At 51.2% G+C, this 21,689-nt stretch overlaps 1 long non-coding RNA gene across 2 annotated transcripts in view; it reads right to left on the reverse strand.

Annotated features, from left to right (window-relative positions):
* Positions 1 to 21,689, reverse strand: part of LOC147108943 (uncharacterized) — a 60,285-nt gene that overhangs the window by 37,720 nt on the left and 876 nt on the right. The window lies entirely within an intron of this gene.

Genomic DNA, 21,689 nt, shown 5'->3' on the forward strand with positions numbered 1-21,689 from the left:
GCTGGTGCTGGGTGCGCTTACTTCTGCTGACGCTGCGCCCTCAGAGGTTGGAGCTTCATCTGAGGAGTCTGGCTGCACAGCCTCTTCCTCCTCCACAGTGGGGACGGGGGCTCTGGATGGTCCTGTGGGGGAGTAGAGGAAGGAGTTAGAGATGTGATGCCAAGGTTACATGCACATTGGAGTTGGCAGATGGTCATAAGTCCAAATGATGTAGCTTCAGAATCATAACAGCGACTCATGCTATGTCAATGAGAGAGATGGCAAACTATTGTCACCAGCTTGCGGGACTGCCCCCGTCTCTCCTTCCCCAACTTCCACGGCCACATCAGCCCCAACAATTTCCAGCACTCCTTCCTCCCAGGGGGTCAGGTGGGCTACTGAGGGTCATAGAGTCATAGAGTAATACAGCACGGATAGAGGCCCTTCGGCCCATCGTGTCCGCGCCGGCCATCAAGCCCTGTCTAATCTAATCCCATATTCCAGCATTTGGCCCGTAGCCTTGTATGCTATGGCATTTCAAGTGCTCATCCAAATGCATCTTAAATGTTGTGAGGGTTCCTGCCTCCACAACCCTTTCAGGCAGTGAGTTCCAGACTCCAACCACCCTCTGGGTGAAAAAGTTCTTTCTCAAATCCCCTCTAAACCTCCCGCCCTTTACCTTGAATCTATGCCCCCTAGTTATTGACCCCTCTACTAAGGGAAAAAGCTCCTCAGCATCCATCCTATCTATGCCCCTCATAATTTTGTACACCTCAATCATGTCCCCCCTCAGCCTCCTCTGCTCCAAGGAAAACAAACCCAATCTGCCCAGTCTCTCTTCATAGCTGAAGCGCTCCAGCCCTGGTAACATCCTGGTGAACCTCCTCTGCACCCTCTCTAACGCGATCACATCCTTCCTGTAGTGTGGCGACCAGAACTGCACACAGTATTCCAGCTGTGGCCTAACCAGTGTTTTATACAGCTCCATCATAACCTCCTTGCTCTTATATTCAATGCCTCGGCTAATGAAGGCAAGTATCCCATATGCCTTTTTTACCACCTTATCCACCTGTTCCGCCGCCTTCAGGGATCTGTGTACTTGCACACCCAGATCCCTCTGACCCTCCGTCTTGCCTAGGGTCTTTCCATTCATTGTGTATTCCCTTGCCTTGTTAGTCCCCCCAAAGTGCATCACCTCGCACTTTTCCGGGTTAAATTCCATTTGCCACTGTTCCGCCCATCTGACCAACCCATCTATGTCGTCCTGCAGACTGAGGTTACCCTCCTTGCTATTTACCACCCTACCAATTTTTGTATCATCCGCTAACTTACTGATCATACCCTTTACATTCGTATTCAAGTCATTAATGTAGACCACAAACAGCAAGGGACCCAGCACCGATCCCTGTGGTACCCCACTGGCCACAGGCTTCCAGTCACAAAAACAACCTTCGACCATCACCCTCTGCCTTCTGCCACTAAGCCAGTTTTGTATCCAATGTGCCAAGGCACCCTGGATTCCATGGGCTCTTACCTTCTTGACCAGCCTCCTGTGCGGGACTTTATCGAAGGCCTTACTGAAATCCATGTATACCACATCCACTGCGTTACCCTCATCCACACACCTAGTCACCCCCTCAAAAAATTCAATCAAATTAGTCAGACATGATCTTCCCTTGACAAAGCCATGTTGACTATCCCTGATTAATCCTTGCCTCTCCAAGTGGAGACAAATTTTGTCCCTCAGGACTTTTTCCAATAATTTTCCTACCACTGATGTTAGGCTCACTGGCCTGTAGTTCCCCGGTTTTTCCCTACTACCCTTCTTGAATAATGGTACTACATTAGCGGTTCTCCAGTCCTCTGGCACATCCCCTGTGGCCAGAGAGGTCCTGAATATATGTGTTAGAGCCCCCGCAATCTCCTCCTTTGCCTCACACAGCAGCCTGGGATGCATTTCATCCGGGCCTGGGGATTTATCCATTTTTAGGCCAGCTAAAACCGCCAATACCTCCTCCCTCTCGATGTTAATATGTTCGAGCATATCACAGTCCCCCCGCCCTATTTCTATGTCTACATCGTCCTTCTCCATAGTGAAAACAGATGCAAAAAATTCATTTAGAACCCCTCCTACATCTTCCGGCTCCACACACAGATTGCCACTTTTGTCCCTAATGGGCCCTATTTTTTCCCTAGTTATCCTCTTACCCTTAATATACTTATAAAACATCTTAGGATTTTCCTTTATTTTGCTCGCCAGTGTTATTTCATGGCCCCTCCTTGATCTCCTAATTTCTTTTTTAAGCATCCCCCTGCACTTTTTGTACTCCTCTAGGGCTTCCTCCGTCTTTAGCCTTTTGTATCTACCAAAAGCCCTCCTTTTTTTCCTAATCCATTCTCGTATATCCCCTGACATCCAAGGTTCCCTGTGGTTTTTGGAACCACCCTTGACCTTTACGGGAACATGTTGCCATTGTATGATCTCAATCTCCCTTCTGAAAGCCTCCCATTGCTCCGATGCGGATTTTCCTACAAGTAGCTGATCCCAGTCCATTTTGGCCAGATCCTGCCGTATCCTATTAAAATCGGCCTTCCCCCAATTTAGAACCTTTATTTCCGGCCCATCCCTGTCCTTTTCCATGACCACCTTAAATCTTACCATATTATGGTCACTATCACCAAAGTGCTCACCTACTAGCACTTTTTCCACTTGGCCGGCCACATTCCCTAGAATTAGGTCCAGTACCGCCCCCTCTCTTGTAGGACTTTCTACATGCTGGCTCAAAAAGCTCTCCTGGATGCACTTTAAGAATTCTACACCCTCTGAGCCTTTCACACTCTGACTATCCCAGTTAATATTGGGGAAGTTGAAATCCCCCATTATTATTACCCTGGGCCTCCTCCAGTCCTGACTCGCTCTCTGTTGTTGTGAGTTCTCTTTTCCTGCAATGAGGGAGACAAGTGGCGTTTGAGTGAGAAGGAAGGAGTGAGTGTAGAGATTGCATAGCATAGATACTTAGAGGGAGACAAAGATGGTGTGAGGCTGCAAGACCAAGGGCCCTCCCAGTGTGTTGTCAGCTGTGTTCAAAGCATCAGAGTGAGAGGGAGTGTGAGGGCTGCATGATGGAATAGTTATGTGAATGTGAGCACAGAGAGAGATGAAATGGGTAAGGGTGCATGGATGTGACTGTGAAGTGGGATGTGGAGGAAGAGAGTGCTAAAGCTGAGTGCTGGTGGGGAAAGACAATGGGGATCAGGCTGAGGGTGTTGGAAACTTCATTCTTACTTTTCCTGTACGGTGAAGGTCATGGAATCGCTTCCGACACTGTATCCAGGTTCTTCTGGTGACTCCCAGCGAGTTGACATCTGCTGACACCTGCATCCATGCAGCCTTGGTCTCAGTGGGAGGCCTCTTCCTGCCTGACCTAGGGAAGAGGACCTCCCTGTGGGCCCTAACCCCATCCAATAATGCCTGCAGTGAAGCTTCATCGAATTTGGAGGCAGCTCGGGGTCTGGCACTGGCCACAGCTGCTGCAGGCTCCTCTGCCATCCTGTATGGTTCGTTTGGAAGCCAACAAAGGATGCAGTGCTTGCTGTGGACCTTGAAAGCACCACGAATTATGACATCATATTGTGGGGCTTTCTGACTGGAAATTGACAATTAGCAAGGCTGTCCACACGCTGGAACTTAATTGGCCACTTGAGGGAAAATTGCGCGGAGCTGGCTGACCCAATTTATTTCGGGTCGGAACCCCACATTCGGGGAACCCGAAAATTTCCCGCACGATCCAGAAAATCGGGCCCTAAAGTTCAGTCTCAGCTCTCAGTCTTTTGTTTAGTTCCAGTTCTTTTAGTAGTACTTTGTCTAGTACATATGTAGAAATTGGAAGTGCCTCTCTGACAGAGAGAGAGAGAGAGAGATTACAGCAGTTAAGATTGTACGGCTCTCCCTGTCAGTTATACGCAGAGATCAGTGTATCAACACTTAGATGCACAAATGTTCTTGAGATGAAGGGAGGTGAGATTTAAGTCAGTCAGTCGAGATACAGCTACCAGAGTGTAAGGTGAGTTACCCAGGAGCAGAGGGTCCGGGAGGAACAGGTATCACCTCTACAGAAACTGAACTGGACCAGCCATATAAATACTGTGGCTACAAGAGCAGGCCAGAGGCTGGGAATTCTGCGGCGAGTGTCTCACCTCCTGACTCCCCAAAGCCTTTCCACCATCTACAAGGCACAAGTCAGTAGTGTGATGGAATACTCTCCACTTGCCTGGATGAGTGCAGCTCCAACAACACTCAAGAAGCTCGACACCATTCAGGATAAAGCAGCCCGCTTGATTGGCACTCCATCCACCACCTTCAACATTCACTCCCTCCACCACCGGCGCACTGTGGTTGCAGTGTGTACCATCTACAAGATGCACTGCAGCAACTCGCCAAAGCTCCTTCAACAGCACCTTCCAAACCCACGATCTCTACCACTTAGAAGGACAAGGGCAGCAGACGCATGGGAACATCACCACCTACAAGTTCCCCTCCAAGCCACACACCACCCTGACTTGGAGCTGTATCGCCGTTCCTTCACTGTCGCTGGGCCAAAATCCTGGAACTCCCTTCCTAACAGCATTGTGGGTGTACCTACACCATATGGACTGCAGCGGTTCAAGGTGGCGGCTCACCACCATCTCCTCAAGGGCAATTAGGGATGGGCATTAAATGCAGGCCTAGCCAGCCAGCGACGCCCACATCCCATCAATGAATAAAAAAAAAGGTTCCTTACTCTGACATCTCAGAAAGCTACCACCATCATGGCAGAGGACAGCAAGGCCAGCAGTTCAGCTGGACCGGCTCACCAGGATGAAGTTGTATAAATTCTGGAAACATTGCTAACTACAACCAAATACGCTTTAATCTATCCAATAGACTGTTAACTTGTGATATCCGAGTGGTAAGGTCAGAACTGAGAGAAGCGAGATATTATGAACAAAACCCAACTGTTTATTTACCTGGTGTAGCAGAGAGACATAGCTCTTACCAGCTGGAGGCAAGACACACAATTCTTACTGCACGAGCCAAGATGGAGGATCAAACTCTGAGTCATACCCATAATGCAATGCCATAATACCGTGTTAACTGATGTACCAGGACATTGAATACATGACCCATTACCTTAAATACTGGTGAATGTGAACCCTTAATATTTGGCTCCATCTGGTGGATAACTTAAACATTACATCCCAGATTACTATATCCCTCCCCTCTTAAGTTGAACATTAATTTCTTAACAACATTCTTAAAAAGTCCCATAAGGAAACTCCTTTAACGATAGTCCATACTGAACGAATCTAGCAGGTCGTTATCAATCTCTCTGGTGGCTTGTGAGACCTTGGTGAACGTCTTACAGTCAAGTCCCTGCTTGGCTGTGGTAAAGCCACCTGCTGCTCCTGAGCAGTACTCAGAGTATCTGACTCTGCTACGATGGTTTCCTCTTGACAAAGGGGTCCAGGTGGAACTGGCTCTGTTCGTGGTGGTGGTACCACCAATGCATTTGGATAACTGGGGGCCAACTTGTCCTCCGACATCTCCTCTGGAACCTCCATTTCGATTTCCCCTGGTCTGGTCAGTATCTGATCTACATGTCTGCGTACTACCTGACCAGTTCCCACCATGACCGTATATGATACTGGACCGGTCATTGAGTCTATGACGCCAGGAATCCATTTTGGACCATAACTGAAATTCCTGGTAAGGACCGCATCTCCTTCTCCAAAACTGCGGCTCTTTGTCCTTCTGTCATGGTTCTCCTTTTGTTTGATTTGTCGGTTTTCCACCTTCCTTTTTAGATCTGGGTGAACCAGGTCAAGAGTGGAGCGTAGTCGACATCCTAACAACAGCTCAGCAGGAGAGAGTCCTGTGGTAGATTGAGGTGTTATTCTGTAGCTGAACAGAACTCGTGACACCTTGGCTGCCAAACTCCCTTCCGCACTTTTTTTCATCATCTCCTTAAATGTTTGTACGGCTCTCTCCGCAAGGCCATTTGAAGATGGATGATATGGAGCTGAGGTCACGTGCACTATGCCATTGTTTCTCATGAACTCTTTTGTTTCTGTACTCACAAAACACGTGGCATTGTCACTTACTACGATCTCCGGTAGCCCTTGATTACTAAAACTCCTACGCAGGCAGTCTATAGTAACAGTAGATGAAGCAGAATTTACAGGATAAACATCCATCCATTTGGAATGGGCATCAACGATTATGAGGAACATCTTTCCCATGAATGGACCCGCATAATCTGCATGTAATCTTCTCCATGGTTTATCCGGCCACTCCCAGGGGTGAAGAGGAGCCGCTGCTGGTGCCTTCCTGTGTACTTGACAAGTGCTGCATGTCTTAACTAGATTTTCTATCTCCTCATCTAGCTTTGGCCACCACAAGTAACTCCTTGCCAAGGCTTTCATACACGAAACTCCAGGATGACACTGATGTAGTTGCCCTAGGATAGACTGTCGTGCTGGCTGTGGAATAATCACTCGTGCTCCCCACAACACGCAACCATCCTGCACACTCAGCTCTGTCTTCCTGACACTGTAAGGTGTGAAATCAGTCCCTTCCGGATGCTGTGGCCAACCCCTCATCACATATTCTCAGACTCTAGACAGTACTGGATCTTTACCGGTCCCTGTCCTTACTTGTTCGGCGGTCACAATTGCCGTGTCCGTGTCCTCCAACATCAAAACTCTGTCCTCTGGAGCTGCATCGATAGGTGTACCTGGCAGTGGAAGACGGCTCAAGGCATCTGCGTTCCCATGGTACTTGCCCGCCTTGTAAACGATGACATACTCATATGCCCTCAACGTCACTGCCCACCTCTGGATCCGGGGTGACACCATCTGTGGTACTGCTTTCATTTCATTAAAAAGAGATAGAAGAGGTTTATGATCGGTGCATATGCTGAATTTCCTGCTATATATGTACTTGTGAAACCTCTGTAACCCAAGCATTACTGCTAACCCCTCTTTATCTAACTGGGAATATTTTTTTTCCGCTGGTGTCGGAGTTTGAGGCATAAACCCTATTGGTCTTTCTGTTCCATCTTCCAAGCTGTGTGAAAGAACCGCCCCCACCCCGTAAGGTGAAGCATCACAAGAGAGAATGATGGCTTTCTCTGCATTGTAGTGAACCAGCACATCCGAGGACAGCATCAGTTTCTTGGACTGTTCAAATGAAACTCTCTGTTCCTCTTCCCACTGCCACTGTGTCTCCTTGCGCAGAAATTTGTGAAGAGGTGCTAACACTGTTGCCAAGTTTGGTAAAAATCTGTTATAATAGTTTAGCAGTCCCAGGTAAGCTTTTAACTCAGTCACATTGGTAGGAGCTGGGGCCTCCTGCAGTGCTTGTACCTTCTCCTTGGATGGAGCCCGGTGGCGTCCACTCTGTGTCCCAGGAACACGGCCTCATTCCCCAGGAAAGTGCACTTACTCCTCTTGAGCCGTAACCCAGCCTCATCCAATCTTTGTAGTACCTCTCTCAGAGTGCTCAGATGCTCCTGGTCGGTTCTTCCCGTCACCAGAATGTCATCCAGATAGGTTGAAACATGTGGGATCCCTTGCAGTACACCCTCGATAGTCCTCTGGAAAATTGCTGGACTAGATGAGACACCGAATGGTAAGCGGTTATAGGTAAACAAACCCTTGTGTGTATTTATGGTTACATACTTCTTGGATTCCTCATCTAGTGTAATCTGCAAGTATGCATGACTCATATCCAGCTTCGTCAATTTCTTCCCTCCAGCCAGGTTTGCAAAGAGATCCTCTGTTTTGGGAATAGGATACTGTTCTAGTTTAGACACCCTATTTACTGTCAATTTATAATCTCCACAGAGTCTTACCGAATTGTCCGGTTTTAAAACAGGTACAATGGGAGCTGCCCATTCTGAACATTTCACGGGTTCCAGTATGTTCTCTCTCAAAAGACGATCAAGCTCAACCTCTACCTTCGGTTTCATGGCATACGGCACAGGTCGTTGTTTAAAAACCTTGGCAGTGTCTCCTTGTCTACATAAATCTTAGCTGGGGGGCCATTAAATGTGCCAAGTTCTTCCTTGAACACGTTCTCATGTTCAATCAACACTTCTTGCAAAGACATCTGTTTGCCTCCCTCTATTTGATTTATTGCTCCCCAATCTAATTTAAGTTCGTGTATCCAGCCCCGACCTAACAGGTTTGGTCCGGAACCCAATACTACAACTACAGGTAGCTGTTCCACGGTGTCCCTGTGTTGCACAGTTACAGTAGCTGTACCCAATATCGCCACTCGTTCACCGGTATATGTTTTAAGCTGCATAGAGCAAGACTTTAACTCTGGAACTTTTGCACGGTTCCACAATTTTGAGTACTCCTCCCTGTTCATTATAGTTACCCCGCATCCTGTATCCACTTCAAAATTGACCTCAGAGTCATTTACTGTCAGTTGTAAAGTGATAGGATCCACTTTTGGAATGTTCTCTACCATACTATGCATTATGAACATGTCGTCTTCTTTCTCAGCTTCTCCGCTGTGATGTACTCCCTGTTTTTTCACTTCTCTTCCTAGGTTTTGCTTTCCTCCCCCTTTTGGTTTGTATTCCTCCACGGTTGCTTTTGCCCTGCATGCCCGTTTTATATGTCCTTTTTTCCCACACTTGTGGCACTTTTCCTCCAGAAACCTGCATTCCCTCGCCAGGTGATCACCATTGCATCTATAACATGCCTTTACATGCTCACGTTGTGGTTTCTGACGCATGTTTAACTTGTGCACAATAACCTGACCTGCAACTTGCTTTGTAGTAGCCCAGTCTGAACCTTGTATTTCTTTTACATCTCGGTTCGCTGTCTCTATGGCTTGAGCAAGTTCCAACGCTTTTTCATACGTAAGCCCAGTCTCAGACAATAATCTCCGCTGCATTCGATCATCCATTATCCCGCAAACTAGCCTATCTCTCAGCATGTCTTTCAGGTTGTTGCCGTAATTGCAATCGTGTGCCAATTTTCGCAACACCGCTACATAATCCAATACAGTCTCACCCGGTTTTCTGTTCTGTGAATTAAATTTGAAACGCTGTACAATCTCACTCGGTCTGGGATTGAAATGGTCCTTTAGCAAGGCCACTAAGTCAGCAAATAATCTGTCTCCAGGCTTTGCAGGACTGCATAAGTTTCTCATTAAACTATACGTCTGCCTTCCCACGGAAGTGAGCAAAATAGCTCTCCTTTTTCCGACATCATTTATATCATTTGCTTCAAAGAAATGCATCAACACCTCACAGTATTTATCCCAGGTCTGCGTCTGAACATCAAAAGCAGAGATCTTTCCTACCGTAGCAGCCATGATCCGTTATTCAGTGTTCCTTTTCTTTTTTTTTCTTCGTCAAATTGTGATCTGTATATCCTCGTCGCCAATATGTGATATCCGAGTGGTAAGGTCAGAACTGAGAGAAGCGAGATCTTAGGAACAAAACCCAACTGTTTATTTACCCGGTGTAGCAGAGAGACATAGCTCTTACCAGCTGGAGGCTTGCACACAATTCTTACTGCACGAGCCAAGATGGAGGATGAACCTCTGAGTCATACCCATAATGCAATGCCACATTACCGTGTTAACTGGTGTACTAGGACATTGAATACATGATCCATTACCTTAAATACTGGTGAATGTGAACCCTTAATATTTGGCTCCATCTGGTGGATAACTTAAACATTACATCCCAGATTACTATGTAACTTGTCAGCTATCTGAAGAGTTTAACGCAGTTCTGATGAAAGATCACCGACCTGAAACGTCAACTTTGTTTCTCTCTCCACAGATGCTGAGTTTAACCCTAAATTAATCTCACCAATTTATATCAGGTTCTGATGCTGATAACTATAAATTTATAATGAGCAAGCAGTTAGTGCTGAATTACTCTGACAAAACTGTATTGTCTTTGTAACCTGTTATTTATTTTGTCAATTAACACTGTCTCCTATTTCTATCAATGCATAACTTTACGTGCTGCTAACTAGGTGTGTAATTTTAATAAACAATTTTTTTTTAATCGTTCATGGGATGTGGGCGTCGCTGGCAAAGCCAGCATTTATTGCCCATCCCTAGTTGCCCTTGAGAAGGTGGTGGTGAGCCGCATTCTTGAACCGCTGCAGTCCGTGTGGTGAAGGTGCTCCTACAGTGCTGTTAGGGAGGGAGTTCCAGGATTTAGACCGAGCGACGATGAAGGAACGGCTGATATATTTCCAAGTGAATCTTTGGAATTCTCTGCCCCAAAGGGCTGCAAATGCTGAGTCTTTGAGTATATTCAAGGCCGAGATAGATAGATTTTTGGATTCTAGGGGAATCAAGGGATATGGAGATCGGGCGGGAAAGTGGAGTTGAGGTCGATGAACAGCCATGATCTTATTGAATGGCGGAGCGGGCTCGAGGGGCCATATAGCCTACTCTACTCCTGCTCTTATTTCTTATGCTCTTAAGTCAGGATGGTGTGTGACTTGGAGGGGAACTTGGAGGTGGTGATGTTCCCATGCGCCTGCTGCCCTTGTCCTTCTAGGTGGTAGAGGTTACGGGTTTGGGAAGTGCTGTCGAAGAAGCCTTGGCGAGTTGCTACAGTGCATCTTGTAGATGGTACGCACTGCAGCCACGGTGCACCGGTTGTGGAGGGAGTGAATGTTTCAGGTGGTGGGTGGGGTGCCAATCAAGCGGGCTGCTTTGTCCTGGATGGTGTCGAGCTTCTTGAGTACTGTTGGAGCTGCACTCATCCAGGTAAGTGGAGAGTATTCCATCACACTCTTGACTTGTGCCTTGTAGATGGTGGAAAGGCTTTGGAGAGTCAGGAGGTGAGACACTCGCCGCAGAATACCCAGCCTCTGACCTGCTCTTGTTGCCACAGAACTTATGTGGCTGGTCAATGGTGACCCCCAGGATATTGATGGTGGGGGGAGTTTCGGCGATGGTAATGCCGTTGAATGTCAAGGGGCGGTGGTTATACGCTCACTTTTTGGCGATAGTCATTGCCTGACACTTGTGTGGCGCAAATGTTACCTGCCACTTACCAGCCCAAGCCTGAATGTCATCGGGTCATGCTGCATGCGGGCATGGACTGCTTCATCATCTGAGGAGTTGCAAATGGCACTGAACACTGTGCAGTCATCAGCGAACATCCCCACTTCTGACCTTATGATGGGGGGGAAGCTCATTGATGGTTGGGCCTAGGACACTGCCCTGAGGAACTCCTGCAGCAATGTCCTGGGGCTGTGATGATTGACCTTCAACCACCACAACCATCTTCCTTTGTGCTAGGTATGAATCCAGTCAGTGGAGAATTTTCCCCCATTCCCATTTACTAGGGCTCCTTGATGCCACACTCAAATGCTGCCTTGATGTCAAGGACAGTCACTCTCACCTCACCTCTGGAATTCAGCTCTTTTGTCCATGTTTGGAGCAAGGCTGTAATGAGGTCTGGAGCCGAGTGGTCCTGGCGGAACCCAAACTGGGCATCAGTGAGCAGGTTATTGGTGAGTAAGTGCTGCTTGATAGCACTGTCGACGACACCTTCCATCACTTTGCTGATGATTGAGAGTAGACTGATGGGGCGGTAATTGGCCGGATTGCATTTGTCCTGCTTTTTGTGCACAGGACATACCTGGGCAGTTTTCCACATTGGCGGTAGATGCCAGTGTTATAGCTGTGCTGGAACAGCTTGGCTAGAGGTGCGGCTAGTTCTGGAGCACAAGTCTTCAGCACAATAGCCGGGATGTTGTCAGGGCCTACAGCCTTTGCTGTATCCAGTGCGCTCAACCGTTTCTTGATATCACGTGGAGTGAATTGAATTGGCTGAAGACTGGCTTCTGTGGTGGTGGGGACTCCCCAGGAGGAGGCCGATATGGATCATCCACTTGGCACTTCTGGCTGAAGATAGTTGCAAACGCTTCAGCCTTGTCTTTTGCACTCACGTGCTGGGCTCCGCCATCATTGAGGATGGGGATATTCATGGAGCCTCCTCCTCCCGTTAGTTGTTTAATGGCCCACCACCATTCACGACTGCAGAGCTTTGATCTGATCCGTTGATTGTGGGATCGCTTAGCCCTGTCTATAGCATGCTGCTTCTGCTTTTTAGCATGCGTCTAGTCCTGTATTGCAGCTTCCCCAGGTTGGCACCTCATTTTTAGGTACGCCTGATGCTGCTCCTGGCATGCTCTTCTACACTCCTTATTGAACCAGGGTTGGTCCCCTGGCTTGGTGGTAATGGTAGAGTGAGGGAATGCCGGGCCATGAGGTTACAGATTGTGGTGGAATACAATTCTGCTTGTGCTGATGGCTCACAGCGCCTCATGGATGCCCAGTTTTGAGCTGCTAAATCTGTTCTGAATCTATCCCCTTTAGCACGGTGGTAGTGCCACACAACACGATGGAGGGTGTCCTCAGTGTGAAGATGGGACTTCGTCTCCACAATGACTGTGGGGTGGTCACTACTACCAATACTGTCATGGACAGATGCATCGGCGACAGGTAGATTGGTGAGGACGAGGTCAAGTAGGTTTTTCCCTCGTGGTGGTTCTCTCACCACCTGTCGCAGGCTCAGACTGGCAGCTATGTCCTTCAGGATTCGGCCAGCTCAGTCAGTAGTGGTGCTACCGAGCCACTCTTGGTGATGGACATTGAAATCCCCCACCCAAAGTACATTCTGTGCCCTTGCTACTCTCAGTGCTTCTTCCAAGTGGTGTTCAAAATGGAGAAGTACTGATTCATCAGCTGAGGGAGGGCGGTAGGTGGTAATCAACAGGTTTCCTTCCCTATGCTTGACCTGAAGCCATGAGACTTCATGGGGTCCAGAGTCAATGTTGAGGACTCCCAGGGCCACTTCTTCCAGACTGTATACCACTGTGCCGTCACCCCTGGTGGGTCTGTCCTGCCGGTGGGACAGGACATACCCAGGGATGGTGATGGAGGACTTTGGGACATTGGCTGAAAGGTATGATTCTGTGAGTATGACTATGTCAGGCTGTTGCTTGACTAGTCTGTGGGACAGCTCTCCCAATTTTGACACAAGTCCCCAGATGTTGGTGAGGAGGACTTTGCAGGGTCGACTGGGCTGGGTGTGCCGTTGTCGTGTCCGTAGCCGAGGTCGATGCCGGGTGGTCCATCCAGTTTTATTCTTATTGTTTTTATAGCAACTTTTTACAACTGAGTGGCTTACCAGGCCATTTCAGAGGGCTGTTAAGAGTGAACCACATTGCTCTGGGTCTGGAGTCACATATAGGCCAGACCAGGTAAGGATGGCAAATTTCCTTCCCTAAAGGACATTAGTTACATTGTTAGTTCCTGACTTTGTTGTCAATCCATTCACTCAGTAGTTTGTACGGACCTGATGGGAGGCTGATAGTGTAACTGCGAATATCACTGGAACTGGTTGCTGTAAGGCAGTGTGGTAAACCACTGTTTGTATTCCACTGTGTACATGCCTGGACATGCCTCGGCTGACTCCTCCCACAAGTCCTAGTATAAAGGTGACTGCTCCCCAGCCCTTTGTATTTCTGGACCGGTCGACCACTCGAGGCAGACCTTCATTCTTTTGTGAATAAAAGCCTTTAGTTACTCTCTTAACTCTCAGTCTTTTATGAGTAATTGATAGCGCATCAATTTTATTAACAAAATTTTTATAATGGAGAAGATCCTCACACCAGCATGCCTGGACTTAGATCATCGGGAGGCGGACTCATCCACCAAGTTTACTCACTGGCTTAAGTGTTTCAAAAAATTCCTGACCGCCTCCGCAGCAATCAAATCGGACGAGGACAAACTGGATGTCCTGACCTCCAAAGTGAACCACTGAGTGTACTCGGTCATCCAAGACGCGACCTCGTACGCGGACGCTATCAAGCTCCTCAAGGACCAGTACACGCGCCCAGTGAACGAAGTGTACGCCAGGCACCTTCTGGGGAGTCGTAAACAACAACCTGGGGAATCGACCGTGGAATACCTTCAGGCACTGTCTGTGCTTGGCCAGGCCTGTGGTTGTAAGGATGTAAAGGCCGCCGTGTACACAGAGGAACTTATCCGGGACGCTTTTGTAGCCGGCCACAGATCCAATTACACCCGACAGCGACTGTTGGAGCAGAGTGACCTCGACCTCAACAAGGCCTCTGAACTCGCACTATCATTGGATGCAGCCTACCGGGGCATGGATGCCTACTCCTCTGCACCGTGGACGCCGCGGGGAATGACAGCCTGGGACACGGTAGGACCGCCTCATAGCGCCGTGCCACCCCAGCCACACCCCAGCAATGGCCCAACTACCGCAGCAGTGTCCCAAGGCCAGACAGCAGTGCCCCAAGGCCAGAAATGCTACTTCTGTGGCCAGGCAAAACACCCCAGAGCGCGCTGCCCGGCGAAAAACGCGATCTGCTCGGGCTGCGGGAAGAAGGGACACTACGCTAACGTCTGCAGGGCCAAAGCCACCCCGAACCCCAGCAGCGCCGCGTGTGGGCCATGCGGGCCGCCATCTTGGGCCTCCCCGGCCATGTGCGAACCACCGGTACAGCAGCCATTTTGGACGCCTCCAGCCACATGGGGATCATGGACGCCGCCATCTTGGACGACAGCCGGAACGCAGCAGGCCCCCAACACCACCTCATCTGATACCCGCAGCGACACACCGACCCCTACGCTGGCATCCGTTACACTGGACCAAGCGAGACCGCACCAGCTGGCCAGTTCCACAATGGACATTAAGGTAAATGGCCACGATACAATCTGCCTTTTTGACTCTGGGAGCACGGAGAGCTTCATCCACCCCGACACGGTGCGGCGTTGCTCTCTCCCAGTCCTGCCTGCGCACCAGCGGATTTCTATGGCCTCCGAGTCCCAGTCGGCGGACATCGGCGGCTACTGCGTAGTGACACTCGTAGTAGACGGGACCGTGTACGATCATTTTAAACTTCTGGTCCTGCCCGACCTCTGCGCTGCCGTCCTGCTGGGGTTAGATTTTCAGTGCCACCTTAAAAGTGTTACGATGGCGTACGGTGGACCCCTACCCCCACTCACAGTCCGCAGCCAGCAGCTCCCAAATTGCCCGCCGCGCACCAGGTGCAACCTCTCCACACTCAGAGTCACCCCGCCCCCACTGTTTGCTAACCTCACCCCCGACTGTAAGCCCATCGCCACAAAGAGCAGGCGATACAGTGCCGGGGACAGGGTTTTCATTAAAACCGAAGTGGAGCGGCTCCTGAAGGAAGGGATTATTGAGGGCAGCACCAGCCCCTGGCGAGCCCAGGTTGTGGTCGTTAAGACCAGCGAGAAGCAGCGCCTGGTCATCGACTACAGCCAGACAATAAATCGCTACACCCTGCTGGACGCCTACCCACTCCCCCGCATAGCTGATATGGTCAACCAGATCGCGCAGTACCGCGTCTTCTCGACCACTGACCTGAAATCAGCGTACCACCAGCTCCCTATCCACCCTGAGGACCGCCAGTATACTGCCTTTGAGGCAAACGGCCACCTCTACCACTTCCTTAGGGTTCCCTTTGGCGTCACCAACGGGGTCTCCGTCTTCCAAAGGGAGATGGACCGGATGGTAGATCAAAATGCGTTGCAGGCCACTTTCCCATATCTGGACAATGTGACCATCTGCGGCCGTGACTTGCAGGACCATGACGCAAACCTCGAAAAATTCCTCCGCACCGCCCAACTCCTGAACCTGACATATAACAAGGAGAAGTGCATATTCCGCACAAACCGCCTCGCCATCCTTGGCTGTGTTGTGGAACACGGAGTCATCGGCCCCGACCCCGACCGGATGCGTCCCCTTATGGAACTCCCACTGCCCCACTGCCTCAAGGCCCTGAAGAGGTGCCTAGGGTTTTTCTCCTATTATGCCCAGTGGGTCCCCTACTATGCGGACAAGGCCCATCCGCTGATCAAGTCCACCTCTTTTCCCTTGACGGCAGAGGCCCGCTTAGCCTTCCACCGTATCAAGGAAGACATTGCCAAAGCCACCATGCACGCAGTGGACGAATCCATCCCCTTCCAGGTGGAAAGCGACGCGTCCGACTTTGCCCTGGCCGCTACCCTCAATCAGGCGGGGAGACCCGTGGCCTTCTTTTCACGAACCCTCCAAGGCCCGGAGACCAGACACTCCGCTGTTGAGAAGGAGGCCCAGGCGATTGTGGAGGCTGTGCGTCATTGGAGGCACTACCTGGCCGGAAAACGATTTACCCTGCTCACTGACCAACGTTCAGTTGCTTTCATGTTTAACAACAAGCAGAGGGGCAAAATCAAAAATGACAAGATCTTGAGGTGGAGAATCGAACTTTCCACCTACAATTACGAGATCTTGTACCGGCCCGGGAAGCTCAATGAACCCCCGGATGCGCTATCGCGTGGCACCTGCGCCAGCGCGCAGATCGATAGACTGCGGGCCCTCCACAATGACCTCTGCCACCCGGGGGTCACCAGGTTCTTCCACTTCATCAAGGCCCGCAACCTGCCTTACTCTATTGAGGAGGTCAGGACCATGACCAGGAACTGCCAAGTCTGCGCTGAGTGCAAACCGCACTTTTATAGACCAGACAGGGCCCACCTGATAAAAGCCACTCGCCCCTTCGAGCGCCTGAGCGTTGATTTTAAAGGGCCTCTCCCCTCCTCCGACCGCAATGTGTACTTCCTCAATATTATTGATGAGTACTCCCGTTTCCCATTCGCCATCCCCTGCCCGGACATGACCAGTGCCACGGTCATTAAATGTCTGAACGACCTCTTCACCCTGTTCGGTTTCCCCAGCTATATCCATAGCGACCGGGGCTCATCGTTTATGAACGACGAACTCCGTCAGTACCTGCTAACTAGGGGTATTGCCACAAGCAGGGCCACCAGTTACAACCCCCGGGGGAACGGACAGGTGGAAAGAGAAAATGCGACAGTTTGGAAGGCCGCCCTGCTAGCCTTAAAGTCTAGGGGCCTTCCAACCTCCCGCTGGCAGGATGTGCTCCCCGATGCGCTCCACTCTATTCGGTCACTGCTCTGCACTGCCACTAACGCCACCCCTCATGAGAAAATGTTTGTCTTCCCAAGGAAGTCCACATCGGGGACATCGCTACCGCCATGGCTGACGTCCCCAGGGCCGGTCCTACTGAGAAGGCACGTGAGGACCCATAAAACGGACCCCCTGGTCGAGAGGGTCGACCTCCTCCACGCCAACCCCCAGTATGCTTACATTGCATACCCGGACGGGCGGGAGGACACAGTCTCCATAAGAGACCTTGCACCCTCGGGGGCCGCAGTAACCCACTACTCACTACCACCCCCCCCCACGATCCGATATCCAGCCCCAGCAGACGGCAGGCCTGGGCCCCGCGACCCGCTCGACATCTACGAGGACGACACCCCTGTGCCACAGCCCACGCAGGACTTGACGCCGGAAGCTCCACTACCCCTGCCGTCGCCACGCCGATCACAGCGGCAGACAAGACCTCCAGAGAGACTCCAATACACTAACTTTTAATACACTTCACCCCGCCGGACTCAATTTTAAACAAGGGGTGAATGTGGTAAACCACTGTTTGTATTCCACTGTGTACATGCCTGGACATGCCTCGGCTGACTCCTCCCACAAGTCCTAGTATAAAGGTGACTGCTCCCCAGCCCTTTGTATTTCTGGACTGGTCGACCACTCGAGGCAGACCTTCATTCTTTTGTTAATAAAAGCCTTTAGTTACTCTCTTAACTCTCAGTCTTTTATGAGTAATTGATAGCGCATCAGGCAGCTTGTTGTGCCGCATGTGGGTATCTTTCACTCCTGGCCAAATGGTCCCTTGACAAGGAGTTAGGGTGAAGGGGTTACAGATTCGTCTGGTGCCCTTGGTAAATATTCCTGTCAGAGAGTATATATCCCAGTGCCCTCTCAGACGCAGTACGAATGTGGCCAGAAAAGAGGACTCGAGATTCAGGGTTTAAGAATAAAAGCAGATGTCTTATGTTTGTTTCTGTGTGAATTTTTTTAACGGAGTTTATACTGCAACTTAGTAAAATCAGGCGTGATTATTCCCCATGCTCGACCATTGCCTTTCCTCCATTGTCCCGTTTGATGGGAATACTCTTACCTGGTTCCTACTCTGTCTATGTCCTTCTGAAGTCTGTTACTATCCTCCTCACTGTTTCCTACATTTTTGAGTTTTGTGTCATCTGCAAACTTTGAAATTATGCGCTGTATACCCAAGTCCAGGTCATTAATACATATCAAAAAGAGCAGTGGTCCTAATACCAACCCCATGGGAACAGCACTGGATACTTCCCACCATTCTGAAAAACAACCATTCACCACTGCTCTGCTTTCTGTCCTTTAGCCAATTTTGTATCCACACAGTTTCAATTTTGCTAACAAGCCTATTGTGTGGTACTATATCAAACACCTTGGCCTAGAAATTGGGTTTTGGCTTAGCCAGGGCTTCAGCGCCGGAAGTTAGTGCCGGCGCTAAGTCCCCCTGCGCGCGCCAAAGATTCAGTAGCGCCGTGCCCAAACGGCTGCCGGCGCTACTGAAGGGTCTTAGCGCCTGGAAAAGGGCGCTAACTGCCGTTTAGCGCCACAATTCCGGCGCTGCGGCACCCGATGCGGTGCGGCAGGCTGGGGAAGTGCAGGCCTCCTCCTTCCGTTAAGGAGGAGCTGCCTGCACCCGGCCACGGCCCGCGCAAATCTGTTTAAAAATGAGCCCGGCACCTTGGACAAGTGCCGGGCTTGCATCTGTTCCGGGGGGGGGGGGGGGGGCGGGGGGGAGAAGTCCGGGGAGGGAGCTGCGGGCAGGCGGCCGGCGGGAAAGCGGCCGGCCGCCGCGGGGCCTTTAATGCGCCGGCGCAAACACATGTTGGACTCTGTTGCCAGAGTCTTAGTTGCGGCTGCCACGGGCGAGGCGGCCGCAACTGAATTTCGACGCTGGGGCCCGTCGGCATGGCAACCGGGACGCTGCGCACACCGATGACGTCATCGGTGCCGGCGCAGCGCTACCGGTGCAACGCCGCTTTAGGGCCCCAGGGAATTTTTCAACTGGCCATAACTCTGGCGCTAGTCCCTCTAGCGCCTCAAAAGCGGCGCTAAGGCTAGTGAATTTCTAGGCCCTTATGTCCACATACACAACATGAACCACACTACCCTCATCAACCCTCTCCATTACTTCATCAAAGAACTCAATCAAATTGGTCAAATACAATTTCCCTTTAACAAATCCGTGCTGACCTTCATTTATTAAATCATATTTTTCCCAAGTGCCAATTAGTTTTGTCCCGGAGTAATGTCTCTAAGTTTCTCCAGCACCGATGTTAAGCCGACTGGCCTGTAGTTGCCGGGTTTATCCCTCTCCCCTTTTTTTGAACATTGCCCAGGTGACCGGGGAGAACTCCCCTGCTGTTCGTCGAATAGTGCAATGGGATCTTTTACATCCACCTGAGAGGGCAGATGAGGCCTCGGTTTAACGTCTCATCTGAAAGATGGAACCTCCGACAGTGCAGCACTCCCTCAGCACTGCCACTCCAACACTGCAGCACTCCCTCAGTACTGCCCCTCCGACAATGCAGCACTCCCTCAGCACTGCCTCTCCGACAGTGTGGCACTCCCTCAGTACTGCCCCTCCGAAAATGCGGCCCTCCCGCAGTACTGCCCATCCGACAATGCAGCACTCCCTCAGTACTGCCCCTCCGACAGTGCAGTGCTCCCTCAGTACTGCCCCTCCGACAGTGTGGCACTCCCTCAGTACTGCCCCTCCGACAGTGCGGCGCTCCCGCAATACTGCCCCTCCGACAGTGTGGCACTCCCTCAGTACAGCCCCTCCGACAGTGCACCACTCCCTCAGTACTGCCCCTCCGACAGTGCGGCGCTCCCGCAGTACTGCACCTCCGACAGTGCAGCGCTCCCTCAGTACTGCCCCTCCGACAGTGCGGCGCTCCCTCAGTACTGCCCCTCCGACACTGCAGCACTCCCTCAGTACTGCCCCTCCGACACTGCAGCACTCCCTCAGTACTGCCTCTCCGACAGTCTGGCGTTTCCTCAGTACTGCCCCTCCGACAGTGCGGCGGTCCCTCAGTACTGCCCCTCCGACAGTGCGGCGCTCCATCAGTACTGCCCCTCCGACAATGCAGCACTCGCTCAGTACTGCCCCTCCGAGAGTGTGGCACTCCCTCAGTACTGCCCCTCTGACAGTGCGGCGCTCCCTCGGTACTGCCCCTCCGACAGTGCGGCGCTCCGTCAGAACTGCCCCTCCGACAGTGCAGCGCTCCTTCAGTACTGCCCCTCCGACAGTGTGGCGCTCCATCAGTACTGCCCCTCCGAAGTTGCGGCGCTCCCTCAGTACTGCCCCTCCGAAGTTGTGGCGCTCCCTCAGTACTGCCCCTCCGACAGTGCAGCGCTCCCTCAGTACTGCCCCTCCGACAGTGCGGCACTCCCTCAGTACTGCCCCTCCGACAGTGCGGCACTCCCCCAGTACTGCCCCTCTGACAGTGCGGCACTCCCTCAGTACTGCCCCTCCGACAGTGCAGCGCTCCCTCAGTACTGCCCCTCCGACAGTAGTGCTCCCTCAGTACTGCCCCTCCGACAGTGCGGCACTCCCTCAGTACTGCCCCTCCGACAGTGCGGCGCTCCCTCAGTACTGCCCCTCCGACAGTGCGGCGCTCCCTCAGTACTGCCCCTCCGACAGTGCGGCGCTCCCTCAGTACTGCCCCTCCGACAGTGCGATGCTCCCTCAGTACTGCCCCTCCGACAGTGCGATGCTCCCTCAGTACTGCCCCTCCGACAGTGCGATGCTCCCTCAGTACTGCCCCTCCGACAGTGCGACGCTCCCTCAGTACTGTCCCGCCGACAGTGCGGCGCTACATCAGTACTGCCCCTCCGACAGTGCGGCGCTCCCTCAGTACTGCCCCTCCGACAGTGCGGCGCTCCCTCAGTACTGCCCCTCTGACAGTGCGATGCTCCCTCAGTACTGCCCCTCCGACAGTGCGATGCTCCCTCAGTACTGCCCCTCCGACAGTGTGATGCTCCCTCAGTACTGCCCCTCTACAGTGCGATGCTCCCTCAGTACTGCACTGGGAGCAGTGCCGGCCTGGATTTCTGTGCTCGAGTCTCTGGAGTGGGGACTCGAACACAGGACCTGCTGACTCTGAGGCGGGGGCAGTGTCCAGTGAGCCAGGGCTGACACCCAATCCCTGGTGCCCACAGTCTAAAACCCAGGGCTGGGTTTTTTTTATGTCAATCATATTTATTATTTAAATATGGTAGTACTTGTTGCAACTCATCAATTACATAATAAATCCATTACATTCATTATTAGCTGTAATAAAAGAATGAGAGGCGATCTTATTGAAACATATAAGATTGTGAAGGGGTTGGATCGGGTGGATGCGGGGAGGATGTTCCCGATGATGGGTGAAACTAGAACTAGGGGGCATAGTCTTAGAATAAGGGGCTGCTCTTTCAAAACTGAGATGAGGAGGAACTACTTCACTCAGAGGGTGGTAGGTCCATGGAATATGCTGCCCCAAAAAGCTGTAGAAGCTACATCATTACATAAATTTAAAACAGAAATAGACAGTTTCCTAGAAGTAAAGGGAATTAAGGGTTACGGGGAGCGGGCAGGAATTTGGACATGAGTCTAGGTTCGGATCGGTCATGGCCCTGTGGGTAGCAGAGCGGGCCCAGGGG

The sequence above is a fragment of the Somniosus microcephalus genome, chromosome 13 (assembly GCF_052327205.1).
Source record: "Somniosus microcephalus isolate GS21.2 chromosome 13, FLI_Smic_1.0, whole genome shotgun sequence".
Taxonomy (NCBI): domain Eukaryota; kingdom Metazoa; phylum Chordata; class Chondrichthyes; order Squaliformes; family Somniosidae; genus Somniosus; species Somniosus microcephalus.